The 17,707-nt window shown below is 49.2% G+C and overlaps 8 non-coding genes across 8 annotated transcripts; all 8 read right to left on the reverse strand.

Moving 5' to 3' along the window:
* Nucleotides 1–1,179: 1,179 nt before the first annotated feature.
* On the reverse strand, nt 1,180–1,253 carry Trnat-agu (transfer RNA threonine (anticodon AGU)). Its single transcript has one exon. It is a non-coding gene; the product is annotated as a tRNA-Thr (tRNA).
* Nucleotides 1,254–2,636: 1,383 nt separating this feature from the next.
* Trnat-agu (transfer RNA threonine (anticodon AGU)) lies at nt 2,637–2,710 on the reverse strand. The gene has a single exon. It is a non-coding gene; the product is annotated as a tRNA-Thr (tRNA).
* A 1,384-nt stretch (nt 2,711–4,094) lies between these two features.
* Trnat-agu (transfer RNA threonine (anticodon AGU)) lies at nt 4,095–4,168 on the reverse strand. The gene has a single exon. It is a non-coding gene; the product is annotated as a tRNA-Thr (tRNA).
* Nucleotides 4,169–7,007: 2,839 nt separating this feature from the next.
* Nucleotides 7,008–7,081, reverse strand: Trnat-agu (transfer RNA threonine (anticodon AGU)). Its single transcript has one exon. It is a non-coding gene; the product is annotated as a tRNA-Thr (tRNA).
* Nucleotides 7,082–8,464: 1,383 nt separating this feature from the next.
* Trnat-agu (transfer RNA threonine (anticodon AGU)) lies at nt 8,465–8,537 on the reverse strand. The gene has a single exon. It is a non-coding gene; the product is annotated as a tRNA-Thr (tRNA).
* Nucleotides 8,538–9,929: 1,392 nt separating this feature from the next.
* Trnat-agu (transfer RNA threonine (anticodon AGU)) lies at nt 9,930–10,002 on the reverse strand. Its single transcript has one exon. It is a non-coding gene; the product is annotated as a tRNA-Thr (tRNA).
* Nucleotides 10,003–12,829: 2,827 nt separating this feature from the next.
* On the reverse strand, nt 12,830–12,902 carry Trnat-agu (transfer RNA threonine (anticodon AGU)). The gene has a single exon. It is a non-coding gene; the product is annotated as a tRNA-Thr (tRNA).
* Nucleotides 12,903–17,210: 4,308 nt separating this feature from the next.
* Nucleotides 17,211–17,286, reverse strand: Trnat-agu (transfer RNA threonine (anticodon AGU)). Its single transcript has one exon. It is a non-coding gene; the product is annotated as a tRNA-Thr (tRNA).
* Between the last annotated feature and the right edge of the window lie 421 nt (nt 17,287–17,707).

The following is a 17,707-nucleotide window of genomic DNA, read 5'->3' on the forward strand; positions in this document are numbered from 1 at the left end:
GAACGTGTTGTCCACCTCTAGACTTCAATGACGTTAAGCCGTGATACCTAAGAGAGATCTGCACTCGATAACACCACGATAACAGCCGGTCCCCACACTTACATCTTGCTCTCCTTATGACAGTATACATCATATCAGTCTGTGACGCTGGTTTTGCAACTTCTTGCGTGCGTTTATGTTCGCCGCGACCAACACTTACCATGCACTGACCACAAAACATGGAGGAGCCGGGGCTTGAACCCGAGACCGTTCACACGCTAAGCGAACGATCTGCCAACTGAGCTACAGCTACACACACGACCAAGCCTGGCTATTCTCCATTCTTTGCGACTCTGATGTGCACGGACACGATGGTTGGTTGGTTTGTAGTGGCGAAGGTACCAGAATACAAAGGCGCGGACACGTTCATATACACAAGAGTTCCAAGTAGTTTCGATGCTCTGGTATTACGAATGCAAATTCCGTCTGTTTTGAACGTCTTAAATTGAAAGGGCGGTCACAAATTGGTCCATTTCACTCCTTGTCCACAATCACACAGCACCTGAGGTAACAAGCACATCTCGAGCCCCATTGTGCTCTCCATTGTTCATGCCAACTCAGTGCCTCGCTCTTTGCTACTGTGTAAAACTCTTGTCGTCCAACTGCAAAACACTGGGACACAACAAGTTTCCGTGTCCCCATTGCACTGATCGTACTACGAAACGCTCCCCAAACTTGGCAATCACCCATGCAGATGACTTTTCCGACTTTACACGAGGCTCACGCTAGTGACAGCCTTATTTATAGTTCGACGTCGCGCAAAAGCGAATGAGCACATTTCGCCTACAGCTTAGGCCGCTCTTCTAGTGTGGCTGCTCTGTGTCTGCAGGCAGCGAGGGGCTGCAAGCTTCCTGTGTTCGCACCTATATCACCTGTGCTTCCTTGTCAGAGACAGACTATCGCAAAACATACAACTCACTCCATGAATTGATTGCTACGGCATCTGTTATCAGCAGTCACAACCAGCAACACCAGTAGCAGCCGACTGCACGCAAAGAATGGGAACGTGCAGTGGGATTTACGTGAAATCGGCGCAATTGTGGATGCTAATCGTTCGCTTGTATCTGCGTACACACCTCTGCCGGTTGGGAATTATTCCACTTGCATGGCAAGGTGCGCATGTAGGTGTGTTAAAAATTCTGGAGGCGCTGGGTATCGATCCCAGTACCTCTCGCACACTAAGCGAGCGCTCTACCATCTGAGCTACGCCCACCCCCCCGATAACTAGTAGTGCTACATACAGTCATGTCAACGTCACAGACCCTTGCACTCCCATTATTCCGCAGACAAACACTACTCTCTATGTATCAGTGAGGGTGTCTTTCAGGTTTCGTGCATTCTGTATCGAATCGTAGTTGGCCACAATGAAAGTGGCACGCATAACGTCGAAAATAGAGTTCAGACACCGCTCTGAGTAAGACGAACGTGTTGTCCACCTCTAGACTTCAATGACGTTAAGCCGTGATACCTAAGAGAGATCTGCACTCGATAACACCACGATAACAGCCGGTCCCCACACTTACATCTTGCTCTCCTTATGACAGTATACATCATATCAGTCTGTGACGCTGGTTTTGCAACTTCTTGCGTGCGTTTATGTTCGCCGCGACCAACACTTACCATGCACTGACCACAAAACATGGAGGAGCCGGGGCTTGAACCCGAGACCGTTCACACGCTAAGCGAACGATCTGCCAACTGAGCTACAGCTACACACACGACCAAGCCTGGCTATTCTCCATTCTTTGCGACTCTGATGTGCACGGACACGATGGTTGGTTGGTTTGTAGTGGCGAAGGTACCAGAATACAAAGGCGCGGACACGTTCATATACACAAGAGTTCCAAGTAGTTTCGATGCTCTGGTATTACGAATGCAAATTCCGTCTGTTTTGAACGTCTTAAATTGAAAGGGCGGTCACAAATTGGTCCATTTCACTCCTTGTCCACAATCACACAGCACCTGAGGTAACAAGCACATCTCGAGCCCCATTGTGCTCTCCATTGTTCATGCCAACTCAGTGCCTCGCTCTTTGCTACTGTGTAAAACTCTTGTCGTCCAACTGCAAAACACTGGGACACAACAAGTTTCCGTGTCCCCATTGCACTGATCGTACTACGAAACGCTCCCCAAACTTGGCAATCACCCATGCAGATGACTTTTCCGACTTTACACGACGCTCACGCAACGCTCACGCTAGTGACAGCCTTATTTATAGTTCGACGTCGTGCCAAAGCGAATGAGCACATTTCGCCTACGGCTTAGGCCGCTTTTCTAGTGTGGCTGCTCTGTGTCTGCAGGCAGCGAGGGGCTGCAAGCTTCCTGTGTTCGCACCTATATCTCCTGTGGTTCCTTGTCAGAGACAGACTATCGCAAAACATACAACTCACTCCATGAATTGATTGCTACGGCATCTGTTATCAGCAGTCACAACCAGCAACACCAGTAGCAGCCGACTGCACGCAAAGAATGGGAACGTGCAATGGGATTTACGTGAAATCGGCGCAATTGTGGATGCTAATCGTTCGCTTGTATCTGCCGGTTGGGAATTATTCCACTTGCATGGCAAGGTGCGCATGTAGGTGTGTTAAAAATTCTGGAGGCGCTGGGTATCGATCCCAGTACCTCTCGCACACTAAGCGAGCGCTCTACCATCTGAGCTACGCCCACCCCCCCCGATAACTAGTAGTGCTACATACAGTCATATCAACGTCACAGACCCTTGCACTCCCATTATTCTGCAGACAAACACTACTCTCTATGTATCAGTGAGTGTGTCTTTCAGGTTTCGTGCATTCTGTATCGAATCGTAGTTGGCCACAATGAAAGTGGCACGCATAACGTCGAAAATAGAGTTCAGACACCGCTCTGAGTAAGACGAACGTGTTGTCCACCTCTAGACTTCAATGACGTTAAGCCGTGATACCTAAGAGAGATCTGCACTCGATAACACCACGATAACAGCCGGTCCCCACACTTACATCTTGCTCTCCTTATGACAGTATACGTCATATCAGTCTGTGACGCTGGTTTTGCAACTTCTTGCGTGCGTTTATGTTCGCCGCGACCAACACTTACCATGCACTGACCACAAAACATGGAGGAGCCGGGGCTTGAACCCGAGACCGTTCACACGCTAAGCGAACGATCTGCCAACTGAGCTACAGCTACACACACGACCAAGCCTGGCTATTCTCCATTCTTTGCGACTCTGATGTGCACGGACACGATGGTTGGTTGGTTTGTAGTGGCGAAGGTACCAGAATACAAAGGCGCGGACACGTTCATATACACAAGAGTTCCAAGTAGTTTCGATGCTCTGGTATTACGAATGCAAATTCCGTCTGTTTTGAACGTCTTAAATTGAAAGGGCGGTCACAAATTGGTCCATTTCACTCCTTGTCCACAATCACACAGCACCTGAGGTAACAAGCACATCTCGAGCCCCATTGTGCTCTCCATTGTTCATGCCAACTCAGTGCCTCGCTCTTTGCTACTGTGTAAAACTCTTGTCGTCCAACTGCAAAACACTGGGACACAACAAGTTTCCGTGTCCCCATTGCACTGATCGTACTACGAAACGCTCCCCAAACTTGGCAATCACCCATGCAGATGACTTTTCCGACTTTACACGACGCTCACGCAACGCTCACGCTAGTGACAGCCTTATTTATAGTTTGACGTCGTGCCAAAGCGAATGAGCACATTTCGCCTACGGCTTAGGCCGCTTTTCTAGTGTGGCTGCTCTGTGTCTGCAGGCAGCGAGGGGCTGCAAGCTTCCTGTGTTCGCACCTATATCACCTGTGCTTCCTTGTCAGAGACAGACTATCGCAAAACATACAACTCACTCCATGAATTGATTGCTACGGCATCTGTTATCAGCAGTCACAACCAGCAACACCAGTAGCAGCCGACTGCACGCAAAGAATGGGAACGTGCAGTGGGATTTACGTGAAATCGGCGCAATTGTGGATGCTAATCGTTCGCTTGTATCTGCCGGTTGGGAATTATTCCACTTGCATGGCAAGGTGCGCATGTAGGTGTGTTAAAAATTCTGGAGGCGCTGGGTATCGATCCCAGTACCTCTCGCACACTAAGCGAGCGCTCTACCATCTGAGCTACGCCCACCCCCCCCCCCCCCCCCCGATAACTAGTAGTGCTACATACAGTCATGTCAACGTCACAGACCCTTGCACTCCCATTATTCCGCAGACAAACACTACTCTCTATGTATCAGTGAGGGTGTCTTTCAGGTTTCGTGCATTCTGTATCGAATCGTAGTTGGCCACAATGAAAGTGGCACGCACAACGTCGAAAATAGAGTTCAGACACCGCTCTGAGTAAGACGAACGTGTTGTCCACCTCTAGACTTCAATGACGTTAAGCTGTGATACCTAAGAGAGATCTGCACTCGATAACACCACGATAACAGCCGGTCCCCACACTTACATCTTGCTCTCCTTATGACAGTATACATCATATCAGTCTGTGACGCTGGTTTTGCAACTTCTTGCGTGCGTTTATGTTCGCCGCGACCAACACTTACCATGCACTGACCACAAAACATGGAGGAGCCGGGGCTTGAACCCGAGACCGTTCACACGCTAAGCGAACGATCTGCCAACTGAGCTACAGCTACACACACGACCAAGCCTGGCTATTCTCCATTCTTTGCGACTCTGATGTGCACGGACACGATGGTTGGTTGGTTTGTAGTGGCGAAGGTACCAGAATACAAAGGCGCGGACACGTTCATATACACAAGAGTTCCAAGTAGTTTCGATGCTCTGGTATTACGAATGCAAATTCCGTCTGTTTTGAACGTCTTAAATTGAAAGGGCGGTCACAAATTGGTCCATTTCACTCCTTGTCCACAATCACACAGCACCTGAGGTAACAAGCACATCTCGAGCCCCATTGTGCTCTCCATTGTTCATGCCAACTCAGTGCCTCGCTCTTTGCTACTGTGTAAAACTCTTGTCGTCCAACTGCAAAACACTGGGACACAACAAGTTTCCGTGTCCCCATTGCACTGATCGTACTACGAAACGCTCCCCAAACTTGGCAATCACCCATGCAGATGACTTTTCCGACTTTACACGACGCTCACGCAACGCTCACGCTAGTGACAGCCTTATTTATAGTTCGACGTCGTGCCAAAGCGAATGAGCACATTTCGCCTACGGCTTAGGCCGCTTTTCTAGTGTGGCTGCTCTGTGTCTGCAGGCAGCGAGGGGCTGCAAGCTTCCTGTGTTCGCACCTATATCACCTGTGGTTCCTTGTCAGAGACAGACTATCGCAAAACATACAACTCACTTCATGAATTGATTGCTACGGCATCTGTTATCAGCAGTCACAACCAGCAACACCAGTAGCAGCCGACTGCACGCAAAGAATGGGAACGTGCAGTGGGATTTACGTGAAATCGGCGCAATTGTGGATGCTAATCGTTCGCTTGTATCTGCCGGTTGGGAATTATTCCACTTGCATGGCAAGGTGCGCATGTAGGTGTGTTAAAAATTCTGGAGTCGCTGGGTATCGATCCCAGTACCTCTCGCACACTAAGCGAGCGCTCTACCATCTGAGCTACGCCCACCCCCCCATAACTAGTAGTGCTACATACAGTCATATCAACGTCACAGACCCTTGCACTCCCATTATTCTGCAGACAAACACTACTCTCTATGTATCAGTGAGTGTGTCTTTCAGGTTTCGTGCATTCTGTATCGAATCGTAGTTGGCCACAATGAAAGTGGCACGCATAACGTCGAAAATAGAGTTCAGACACCGCTCTGAGTAAGACGAACGTGTTGTCCACCTCTAGACTTCAATGACGTTAAGCCGTGATACCTAAGAGAGATCTGCACTCGATAACACCACGATAACAGCCGGTCCCCACACTTACATCTTGCTCTCCTTATGACAGTATACATCATATCAGTCTGTGACGCTGGTTTTGCAACTTCTTGCGTGCGTTTATGTTCGCCGCGACCATCACTTACCATGCACTGACCACAAAACATGGAGGAGCCGGGGCTTGAACCCGAGACCGTTCACACGCTAAGCGAACGATCTGCCAACTGAGCTACAGCTACACACACGACCAAGCCTGGCTATTCTCCATTCTTTGCGACTCTGATGTGCACGGACACGATGGTTGGTTGGTTTGTAGTGGCGAAGGTACCAGAATACAAAGGCGCGGACACGTTCATATACACAAGAGTTCCAAGTAGTTTCGATGCTCTGGTATTACGAATGCAAATTCCGTCTGTTTTGAACGTCTTAAATTGAAAGGGCGGTCACAAATTGGTCCATTTCACTCCTTGTCCACAATCACACAGCACCTGAGGTAACAAGCACATCTCGAGCCCCATTGTGCTCTCCATTGTTCATGCCAACTCAGTGCCTCGCTCTTTGCTACTGTGTAAAACTCTTGTCGTCCAACTGCAAAACACTGGGACACAACAAGTTTCCGTGTCCCCATTGCACTGATCGTACTACGAAACGCTCCCCAAACTTGGCAATCACCCATGCAGATGACTTTTCCGACTTTACACGACGCTCACGCTAGTGACAGCCTTATTTATAGTTCGACGTCGTGCCAAAGCGAATGAGCACATTTCGCCTACGGCTTAGGCCGCTTTTCTAGTGTGGCTGCTCTGTGTCTGCAGGCAGCGAGGGGCTGCAAGCTTCCTGTGTTCGCACCTATATCACCTGTGGTTCCTTGTCAGAGACAGACTATCGCAAAACATACAACTCACTTCATGAATTGATTGCTACGGCATCTGTTATCAGCAGTCACAACCAGCAACACCAGTAGCAGCCGACTGCACGCAAAGAATGGGAACGTGCAGTGGGATTTACGTGAAATCGGCGCAATTGTGGATGCTAATCGTTCGCTTGTATCTGCCGGTTGGGAATTATTCCACTTGCATGGCAAGGTGCGCATGTAGGTGTGTTAAAAATTCTGGAGGCGCTGGGTATCGATCCCAGTACCTCTCGCACACTAAGCGAGCGCTCTACCATCTGAGCTACGCCCACCCCCCTGATAACTAGTAGTGCTACATACAGTCATGTCAACGTCACAGACCCTTGCACTCCCATTATTCCGCAGACAAACACTACTCTCTATGTATCAGTGAGGGTGTCTTTCAGGTTTCGTGCATTCTGTATCGAATCGTAGTTGGCCACAATGAAAGTGGCACGCATAACGTCGAAAATAGAGTTCAGACACCGCTCTGAGTAAGACGAACGTGTTGTCCACCTCTAGACTTCAATGACGTTAAGCTGTGATACCTAAGAGAGATCTGCACTCGATAACACCACGATAACAGCCGGTCCCCACACTTACATCTTGCTCTCCTTATGACAGTATACATCATATCAGTCTGTGACGCTGGTTTTGCAACTTCTTGCGTGCGTTTATGTTCGCCGCGACCAACACTTACCATGCACTGACCACAAAACATGGAGGAGCCGGGGCTTGAACCCGAGACCGTTCACACGCTAAGCGAACGATCTGCCAACTGAGCTACAGCTACACACACGACCAAGCCTGGCTATTCTCCATTCTTTGCGACTCTGATGTGCACGGACACGATGGTTGGTTGGTTTGTAGTGGCGAAGGTACCAGAATACAAAGGCGCGGACACGTTCATATACACAAGAGTTCCAAGTAGTTTCGATGCTCTGGTATTACGAATGCAAATTCCGTCTGTTTTGAACGTCTTAAATTGAAAGGGCGGTCACAAATTGGTCCATTTCACTCCTTGTCCACAATCACACAGCACCTGAGGTAACAAGCACATCTCGAGCCCCATTGTGCTCTCCATTGTTCATGCCAACTCAGTGCCTCGCTCTTTGCTACTGTGTAAAACTCTTGTCGTCCAACTGCAAAACACTGGGACACAACAAGTTTCCGTGTCCCCATTGCACTGATCGTACTACGAAACGCTCCCCAAACTTGGCAATCACCCATGCAGATGACTTTTCCGACTTTACACGACGCTCACGCAACGCTCACGCTAGTGACAGCCTTATTTATAGTTCGACGTCGTGCCAAAGCGAATGAGCACATTTCGCCTACGGCTTAGGCCGCTTTTCTAGTGTGGCTGCTCTGTGTCTGCAGGCAGCGAGGGGCTGCAAGCTTCCTGTGTTCGCACCTATATCACCTGTGGTTCCTTGTCAGAGACAGACTATCGCAAAACATACAACTCACTTCATGAATTGATTGCTACGGCATCTGTTATCAGCAGTCACAACCAGCAACACCAGTAGCAGCCGACTGCACGCAAAGAATGGGAACGTGCAGTGGGATTTACGTGAAATCGGCGCAATTGTGGATGCTAATCGTTCGCTTGTATCTGCCGGTTGGGAATTATTCCACTTGCATGGCAAGGTGCGCATGTAGGTGTGTTAAAAATTCTGGAGTCGCTGGGTATCGATCCCAGTACCTCTCGCACACTAAGCGAGCGCTCTACCATCTGAGCTACGCCCCCCCCCCCCCCCCCCCGATAACTAGTAGTGCTACATACAGTCATATCAACGTCACAGACCCTTGCACTCCCATTATTCTGCAGACAAACACTACTCTCTATGTATCAGTGAGTGTGTCTTTCAGGTTTCGTGCATTCTGTATCGAATCGTAGTTGGCCACAATGAAAGTGGCACGCATAACGTCGAAAATAGAGTTCAGACACCGCTCTGAGTAAGACGAACGTGTTGTCCACCTCTAGACTTCAATGACGTTAAGCCGTGATACCTAAGAGAGATCTGCACTCGATAACACCACGATAACAGCCGGTCCCCACACTTACATCTTGCTCTCCTTATGACAGTATACATCATATCAGTCTGTGACGCTGGTTTTGCAACTTCTTGCGTGCGTTTATGTTCGCCGCGACCATCACTTACCATGCACTGACCACAAAACATGGAGGAGCCGGGGCTTGAACCCGAGACCGTTCACACGCTAAGCGAACGATCTGCCAACTGAGCTACAGCTACACACACGACCAAGCCTGGCTATTCTCCATTCTTTGCGACTCTGATGTGCACGGACACGATGGTTGGTTGGTTTGTAGTGGCGAAGGTACCAGAATACAAAGGCGCGGACACGTTCATATACACAAGAGTTCCAAGTAGTTTCGATGCTCTGGTATTACGAATGCAAATTCCGTCTGTTTTGAACGTCTTAAATTGAAAGGGCGGTCACAAATTGGTCCATTTCACTCCTTGTCCACAATCACACAGCACCTGAGGTAACAAGCACATCTCGAGCCCCATTGTGCTCTCCATTGTTCATGCCAACTCAGTGCCTCGCTCTTTGCTACTGTGTAAAACTCTTGTCGTCCAACTGCAAAACACTGGGACACAACAAGTTTCCGTGTCCCCATTGCACTGATCGTACTACGAAACGCTCCCCAAACTTGGCAATCACCCATGCAGATGACTTTTCCGACTTTACACGACGCTCACGCAACGCTCACGCTAGTGACAGCCTTATTTATAGTTCGACGTCGTGCCAAAGCGAATGAGCACATTTCGCCTACGGCTTAGGCCGCTTTTCTAGTGTGGCTGCTCTGTGTCTGCAGGCAGCGAGGGGCTGCAAGCTTCCTGTGTTCGCACCTATATCACCTGTGCTTCCTTGTCAGAGACAGACTATCGCAAAACATACAACTCACTCCATGAATTGATTGCTACGGCATCTGTTATCAGCAGTCACAACCAGCAACACCAGTAGCAGCCGACTGCACGCAAAGAATGGGAACGTGCAATGGGATTTACGTGAAATCGGCGCAATTGTGGATGCTAATCGTTCGCTTGTATCTGCCGGTTGGGAATTATTCCACTTGCATGGCAAGGTGCGCATGTAGGTGTGTTAAAAATTCTGGAGGCGCTGGGTATCGATCCCAGTACCTCTCGCACACTAAGCGAGCGCTCTACCATCTGAGCTACGCCCCCCCCCCCCCCCCCCCGATAACTAGTAGTGCTACATACAGTCATATCAACGTCACAGACCCTTGCACTCCCATTATTCTGCAGACAAACACTACTCTCTATGTATCAGTGAGTGTGTCTTTCAGGTTTCGTGCATTCTGTATCGAATCGTAGTTGGCCACAATGAAAGTGGCACGCATAACGTCGAAAATAGAGTTCAGACACCGCTCTGAGTAAGACGAACGTGTTGTCCACCTCTAGACTTCAATGACGTTAAGCCGTGATACCTAAGAGAGATCTGCACTCGATAACACCACGATAACAGCCGGTCCCCACACTTACATCTTGCTCTCCTTATGACAGTATACGTCATATCAGTCTGTGACGCTGGTTTTGCAACTTCTTGCGTGCGTTTATATTCGCCGCGACCAACACTTACCATGCACTGACCACAAAACATGGAGGAGCCGGGGCTTGAACCCGAGACCGTTCACACGCTAAGCGAACGATCTGCCAACTGAGCTACAGCTACACACACGACCAAGCCTGGCTATTCTCCATTCTTTGCGACTCTGATGTGCACGGACACGATGGTTGGTTGGTTTGTAGTGGCGAAGGTACCAGAATACAAAGGCGCGGACACGTTCATATACACAAGAGTTCCAAGTAGTTTCGATGCTCTGGTATTACGAATGCAAATTCCGTCTGTTTTGAACGTCTTAAATTGAAAGGGCGGTCACAAATTGGTCCATTTCACTCCTTGTCCACAATCACACAGCACCTGAGGTAACAAGCACATCTCGAGCCCCATTGTGCTCTCCATTGTTCATGCCAACTCAGTGCCTCGCTCTTTGCTACTGTGTAAAACTCTTGTCGTCCAACTGCAAAACACTGGGACACAACAAGTTTCCGTGTCCCCATTGCACTGATCGTACTACGAAACGCTCCCCAAACTTGGCAATCACCCATGCAGATGACTTTTCCGACTTTACACGACGCTCACGCTAGTGACAGCCTTATTTATAGTTTGACGTCGTGCCAAAGCGAATGAGCACATTTCGCCTACGGCTTAGGCCGCTTTTCTAGTGTGGCTGCTCTGTGTCTGCAGGCAGCGAGGGGCTGCAAGCTTCCTGTGTTCGCACCTATATCACCTGTGCTTCCTTGTCAGAGACAGACTATCGCAAAACATACAACTCACTCCATGAATTGATTGCTACGGCATCTGTTATCAGCAGTCACAACCAGCAACACCAGTAGCAGCCGACTGCACGCAAAGAATGGGAACGTGCAGTGGGATTTACGTGAAATCGGCGCAATTGTGGATGCTAATCGTTCGCTTGTATCTGCCGGTTGGGAATTATTCCACTTGCATGGCAAGGTGCGCATGTAGGTGTGTTAAAAATTCTGGAGGCGCTGGGTATCGATCCCAGTACCTCTCGCACACTAAGCGAGCGCTCTACCATCTGAGCTACGCCCACCCCCCCGATAACTAGTAGTGCTACATACAGTCATGTCAACGTCACAGACCCTTGCACTCCCATTATTCCGCAGACAAACACTACTCTCTATGTATCAGTGAGGGTGTCTTTCAGGTTTCGTGCATTCTGTATCGAATCGTAGTTGGCCACAATGAAAGTGGCACGCATAACGTCGAAAATAGAGTTCAGACACCGCTCTGAGTAAGACGAACGTGTTGTCCACCTCTAGACTTCAATGACGTTAAGCTGTGATACCTAAGAGAGATCTGCACTCGATAACACCACGATAACAGCCGGTCCCCACACTTACATCTTGCTCTCCTTATGACAGTATACATCATATCAGTCTGTGACGCTGGTTTTGCAACTTCTTGCGTGCGTTTATGTTCGCCGCGACCAACACTTACCATGCACTGACCACAAAACATGGAGGAGCCGGGGCTTGAACCCGAGACCGTTCACACGCTAAGCGAACGATCTGCCAACTGAGCTACAGCTACACACACGACCAAGCCTGGCTATTCTCCATTCTTTGCGACTCTGATGTGCACGGACACGATGGTTGGTTGGTTTGTAGTGGCGAAGGTACCAGAATACAAAGGCGCGGACACGTTCATATACACAAGAGTTCCAAGTAGTTTCGATGCTCTGGTATTACGAATGCAAATTCCGTCTGTTTTGAACGTCTTAAATTGAAAGGGCGGTCACAAATTGGTCCATTTCACTCCTTGTCCACAATCACACAGCACATGAGGTAACAAGCACATCTCGAGCCCCATTGTGCTCTCCATTGTTCATGCCAACTCAGTGCCTCGCTCTTTGCTACTGTGTAAAACTCTTGTCGTCCAACTGCAAAACACTGGGACACAACAAGTTTCCGTGTCCCCATTGCACTGATCGTACTACGAAACGCTCCCCAAACTTGGCAATCACCCATGCAGATGACTTTTCCGACTTTACACGACGCTCACGCTAGTGACAGCCTTATTTATAGTTTGACGTCGTGCCAAAGCGAATGAGCACATTTCGCCTACGGCTTAGGCCGCTTTTCTAGTGTGGCTGCTCTGTGTCTGCAGGCAGCGAGGGGCTGCAAGCTTCCTGTGTTCGCACCTATATCACCTGTGGTTCCTTGTCAGAGACAGACTATCGCAAAACATACAACTCACTCCATGAATTGATTGCTACGGCATCTGTTATCAGCAGTCACAACCAGCAACACCAGTAGCAGCCGACTGCACGCAAAGAATGGGAACGTGCAATGGGATTTACGTGAAATCGGCGCAATTGTGGATGCTAATCGTTCGCTTGTATCTGCCGGTTGGGAATTATTCCACTTGCATGGCAAGGTGCGCATGTAGGTGTGTTAAAAATTCTGGAGGCGCTGGGTATCGATCCCAGTACCTCTCGCACACTAAGCGAGCGCTCTACCATCTGAGCTACGCCCCCCCCCCCCCCCCCGATAACTAGTAGTGCTGCAAACAGTCATATCAACGTCACAGACCCTTGCACTCCCATTATTCTGCAGACAAACACTACTCTCTATGTATCAGTGAGGGTGTCTTTCAGGTTTCGTGCATTCTGTATCGAATCGTAGTTGGCCACAATGAAAGTGGCACGCATAACGTCGAAAATAGAGTTCAGACACCGCTCTGAGTAAGACGAACGTGTTGTCCACCTCTAGACTTCAATGACGTTAAGCCGTGATACCTAAGAGAGATCTGCACTCGATAACACCACGATAACAGCCGGTCCCCACACTTACATCTTGCTCTCCTTATGACAGTATACGTCATATCAGTCTGTGACGCTGGTTTTGCAACTTCTTGCGTGCGTTTATGTTCGCCGCGACCAACACTTACCATGCACTGACCACAAAACATGGAGGAGCCGGGGCTTGAACCCGAGACCGTTCACACGCTAAGCGAACGATCTGCCAACTGAGCTACAGCTACACACACGACCAAGCCTGGCTATTCTCCATTCTTTGCGACTCTGATGTGCACGGACACGATGGTTGGTTGGTTTGTAGTGGCGAAGGTACCAGAATACAAAGGCGCGGACACGTTCATATACACAAGAGTTCCAAGTAGTTTCGATGCTCTGGTATTACGAATGCAAATTCCGTCTGTTTTGAACGTCTTAAATTGAAAGGGCGGTCACAAATTGGTCCATTTCACTCCTTGTCCACAATCACACAGCACCTGAGGTAACAAGCACATCTCGAGCCCCATTGTGCTCTCCATTGTTCATGCCAACTCAGTGCCTCGCTCTTTGCTACTGTGTAAAACTCTTGTCGTCCAACTGCAAAACACTGGGACACAACAAGTTTCCGTGTCCCCATTGCACTGATCGTACTACGAAACGCTCCCCAAACTTGGCAATCACCCATGCAGATGACTTTTCCGACTTTACACGACGCTCACGCTAGTGACAGCCTTATTTATAGTTCGACGTCGTGCCAAAGCGAATGAGCACATTTCGCCTACGGCTTAGGCCGCTTTTCTAGTGTGGCTGCTCTGTGTCTGCAGGCAGCGAGGGGCTGCAAGCTTCCTTTGTTCGCACCTATATCACCTGTGGTTCCTTGTCAGAGACAGACTATCGCAAAACATACAACTCACTTCATGAATTGATTGCTACGGCATCTGTTATCAGCAGTCACAACCAGCAACACCAGTAGCAGCCGACTGCACGCAAAGAATGGGAACGTGCAGTGGGATTTACGTGAAATCGGCGCAATTGTGGATGCTAATCGTTCGCTTGTATCTGCCGGTTGGGAATTATTCCACTTGCATGGCAAGGTGCGCATGTAGGTGTGTTAAAAATTCTGGAGTCGCTGGGTATCGATCCCAGTACCTCTCGCACACTAAGCGAGCGCTCTACCATCTGAGCTACGCCCACCCCCCCCCCCCCCCCCCCGATAACTAGTAGTGCTACATACAGTCATATCAACGTCACAGACCCTTGCACTCCCATTATTCTGCAGACAAACACTACTCTCTATGTATCAGTGAGTGTGTCTTTCAGGTTTCGTGCATTCTGTATCGAATCGTAGTTGGCCACAATGAAAGTGGCACGCATAACGTCGAAAATAGAGTTCAGACACCGCTCTAAGTAAGACGAACGTGTTGTCCACCTCTAGACTTCAATGACGTTAAGCCGTGATACCTAAGAGAGATCTGCACTCGATAACACCACGATAACAGCCGGTCCCCACACTTACATCTTGCTCTCCTTATGACAGTATACATCATATCAGTCTGTGACGCTGGTTTTGCAACTTCTTGCGTGCGTTTATGTTCGCCGCGACCAACACTTACCATGCACTGACCACAAAACATGGAGGAGCCGGGGCTTGAACCCGAGACCGTTCACACGCTAAGCGAACGATCTGCCAACTGAGCTACAGCTACACACACGACCAAGCCTGGCTATTCTCCATTCTTTGCGACTCTGATGTGCACGGACACGATGGTTGGTTGGTTTGTAGTGGCGAAGGTACCAGAATACAAAGGCGCGGACACGTTCATATACACAAGAGTTCCAAGTAGTTTAGATGCTCTGGTATTACGAATGCAAATTCCGTCTGTTTTGAACGTCTTAAATTGAAAGGGCGGTCACAAATTGGTCCATTTCACTCCTTGTCCACAATCACACAGCACCTGAGGTAACAAGCACATCTCGAGCCCCATTGTGCTCTCCATTGTTCATGCCAACTCAGTGCCTCGCTCTTTGCTACTGTGTAAAACTCTTGTCGTCCAACTGCAAAACACTGGGACACAACAAGTTTCCGTGTCCCCATTGCACTGATCGTACTACGAAACGCTCCCCAAACTTGGCAATCACCCATGCAGATGACTTTTCCGACTTTACACGACGCTCACGCAACGCTCACGCTAGTGACAGCCTTATTTATAGTTCGACGTCGCGCCAAAGCGAATGAGCACATTTCGCCTACGGCTTAGGCCGCTTTTCTAGTGTGGCTGCTCTGTGTCTGCAGGCAGCGAGGGGCTGCAAGCTTCCTGTGTTCGCACCTATATCACCTGTGCTTCCTTGTCAGAGACAGACTATCGCAAAACATACAACTCACTCCATGAATTGATTGCTACGGCATCTGTTATCAGCAGTCACAACAAGCAACACCAGTAGCAGCCGACTGCACGCAAAGAATGGGAACGTGCAGTGGGATTTACGTGAAATCGGCGCAATTGTGGATGCTAATCGTTCGCTTGTATCTGCGTACACACCTCTGCAGGTTGGGAATTATTCCACTTGCATGGCAAGGTGCGCATGTAGGTGTGTTAAAAATTCTGGAGGCGCTGGGTATCGATCCCAGTACCTCTCACACACTAAGCGAGCGCTCTACCATCTGAGCTACGCCCACCCCCCCGATAACTAGTAGTGCTACATACAGTCATGTCAACGTCACAGACCCTTGCACTCCCATTATTCCGCAGACAAACACTACTCTCTATGTATCAGTGAGGGTGTCTTTCAGGTTTCGTGCATTCTGTATCGAATCGTAGTTGGCCACAATGAAAGTGGCACGCATAACGTCGAAAATAGAGTTCAGACACCGCTCTGAGTAAGACGAACGTGTTGTCCACCTCTAGACTTCAATGACGTTAAGCCGTGATACCTAAGAGAGATCTGCACTCGATAACACCACGATAACAGCCGGTCCCCATACTTACATCTTGCTCTCCTTATGACAGTATACATCATATCAGTCTGTGACGCTGGTTTTGCAACTTCTTGCGTGCGTTTATGTTCGCCGCGACCAACACTTACCATGCACTGACCACAAAACATGGAGGAGCCGGGGCTTGAACCCGAGACCGTTCACACGCTAAGCGAACGATCTGCCAACTGAGCTACAGCTACACACACGACCAAGCCTGGCTATTCTCCATTCTTTGCGACTCTGATGTGCACGGACACGATGGTTGGTTGGTTTGTAGTGGCGAAGGTACCAGAATACAAAGGCGCGGACACGTTCATATACACAAGAGTTCCAAGTAGTTTCGATGCTCTGGTATTACGAATGCAAATTCCGTCTGTTTTGAACGTCTTAAATTGAAAGGGCGGTCACAAATTGGTCCATTTCACTCCTTGTCCACAATCACACAGCACCTGAGGTAACAAGCACATCTCGAGCCCCATTGTGCTCTCCATTGTTCATGCCAACTCAGTGCCTCGCTCTTTGCTACTGTGTAAAACTCTTGTCGTCCAACTGCAAAACACTGGGACACAACAAGTTTCCGTGTCCCCATTGCACTGATCGTACTACGAAACGCTCCCCAAACTTGGCAATCACCCATGCAGATGACTTTTCCGACTTTACACGACGCTCACGCTAGTGACAGCCTTATTTATAGTTCGACGTCGCGCCAAAGCGAATGAGCACATTTCGCCTACGGCTTAGGCCGCTCTTCTAGTGTGGCTGCTCTGTGTCTGCAGGCAGCGAGGGGCTGCAAGCTTCCTGTGTTCGCACCTATATCACCTGTGCTTCCTTGTCAGAGACAGACTATCGCAAGACATACAACTCACTCCATGAATTGATTGCTACGGCATCTGTTATCAGCAGTCACAACCAGCAACACCAGTAGCAGCCGACTGCACGCAAAGAATGGGAACGTGCAGTGGGATTTACGTGAAATCGGCGCAATTGTGGATGCTAATCGTTCGCTTGTATCTGCCGGTTGGGAATTATTCCACTTGCATGGCAAGGTGCGCATGTAGGTGTGTTAAAAATTCTGGAGGCGCTGGGTATCGATCCCAGTACCTCTCGCACACTAAGCGAGCGCTCTACCATCTGAGCTACGCCCACTCCCCCGATAACTAGTAGTGCTACATACAGTCATGTCAACGTCACAGACCCTTGCACTCCCATTATTCCGCAGACAAACACTACTCTCTATGTATCAGTGAGGGTGTCTTTCAGGTTTCGTGCATTCTGTATCGAATCGTAGTTGGCCACAATGAAAGTGGCACGCATAACGTCGAAAATAGAGTTCAGACACCGCTCTGAGTAAGACGAACGTGTTGTCCACCTCTAGACTTCAATGACGTTAAGCCGTGATACCTAAGAGAGATCTGCACTCGATAACAGCCGGTCCCCACACTTACATCTTGCTCTCCTTATGACAGTATACATCATATCAGTCTGTGACGCTGGTTTTGCAACTTCTTGCGTGCGTTTATGTTCGCCGCGACCATCACTTACCATGCACTGACCACAAAACATGGAGGAG

The sequence above is a fragment of the Schistocerca gregaria genome, chromosome 11 (assembly GCF_023897955.1).
Source record: "Schistocerca gregaria isolate iqSchGreg1 chromosome 11, iqSchGreg1.2, whole genome shotgun sequence".
In the NCBI taxonomy this organism is placed as follows: Eukaryota; Metazoa; Arthropoda; class Insecta; order Orthoptera; family Acrididae; genus Schistocerca; species Schistocerca gregaria.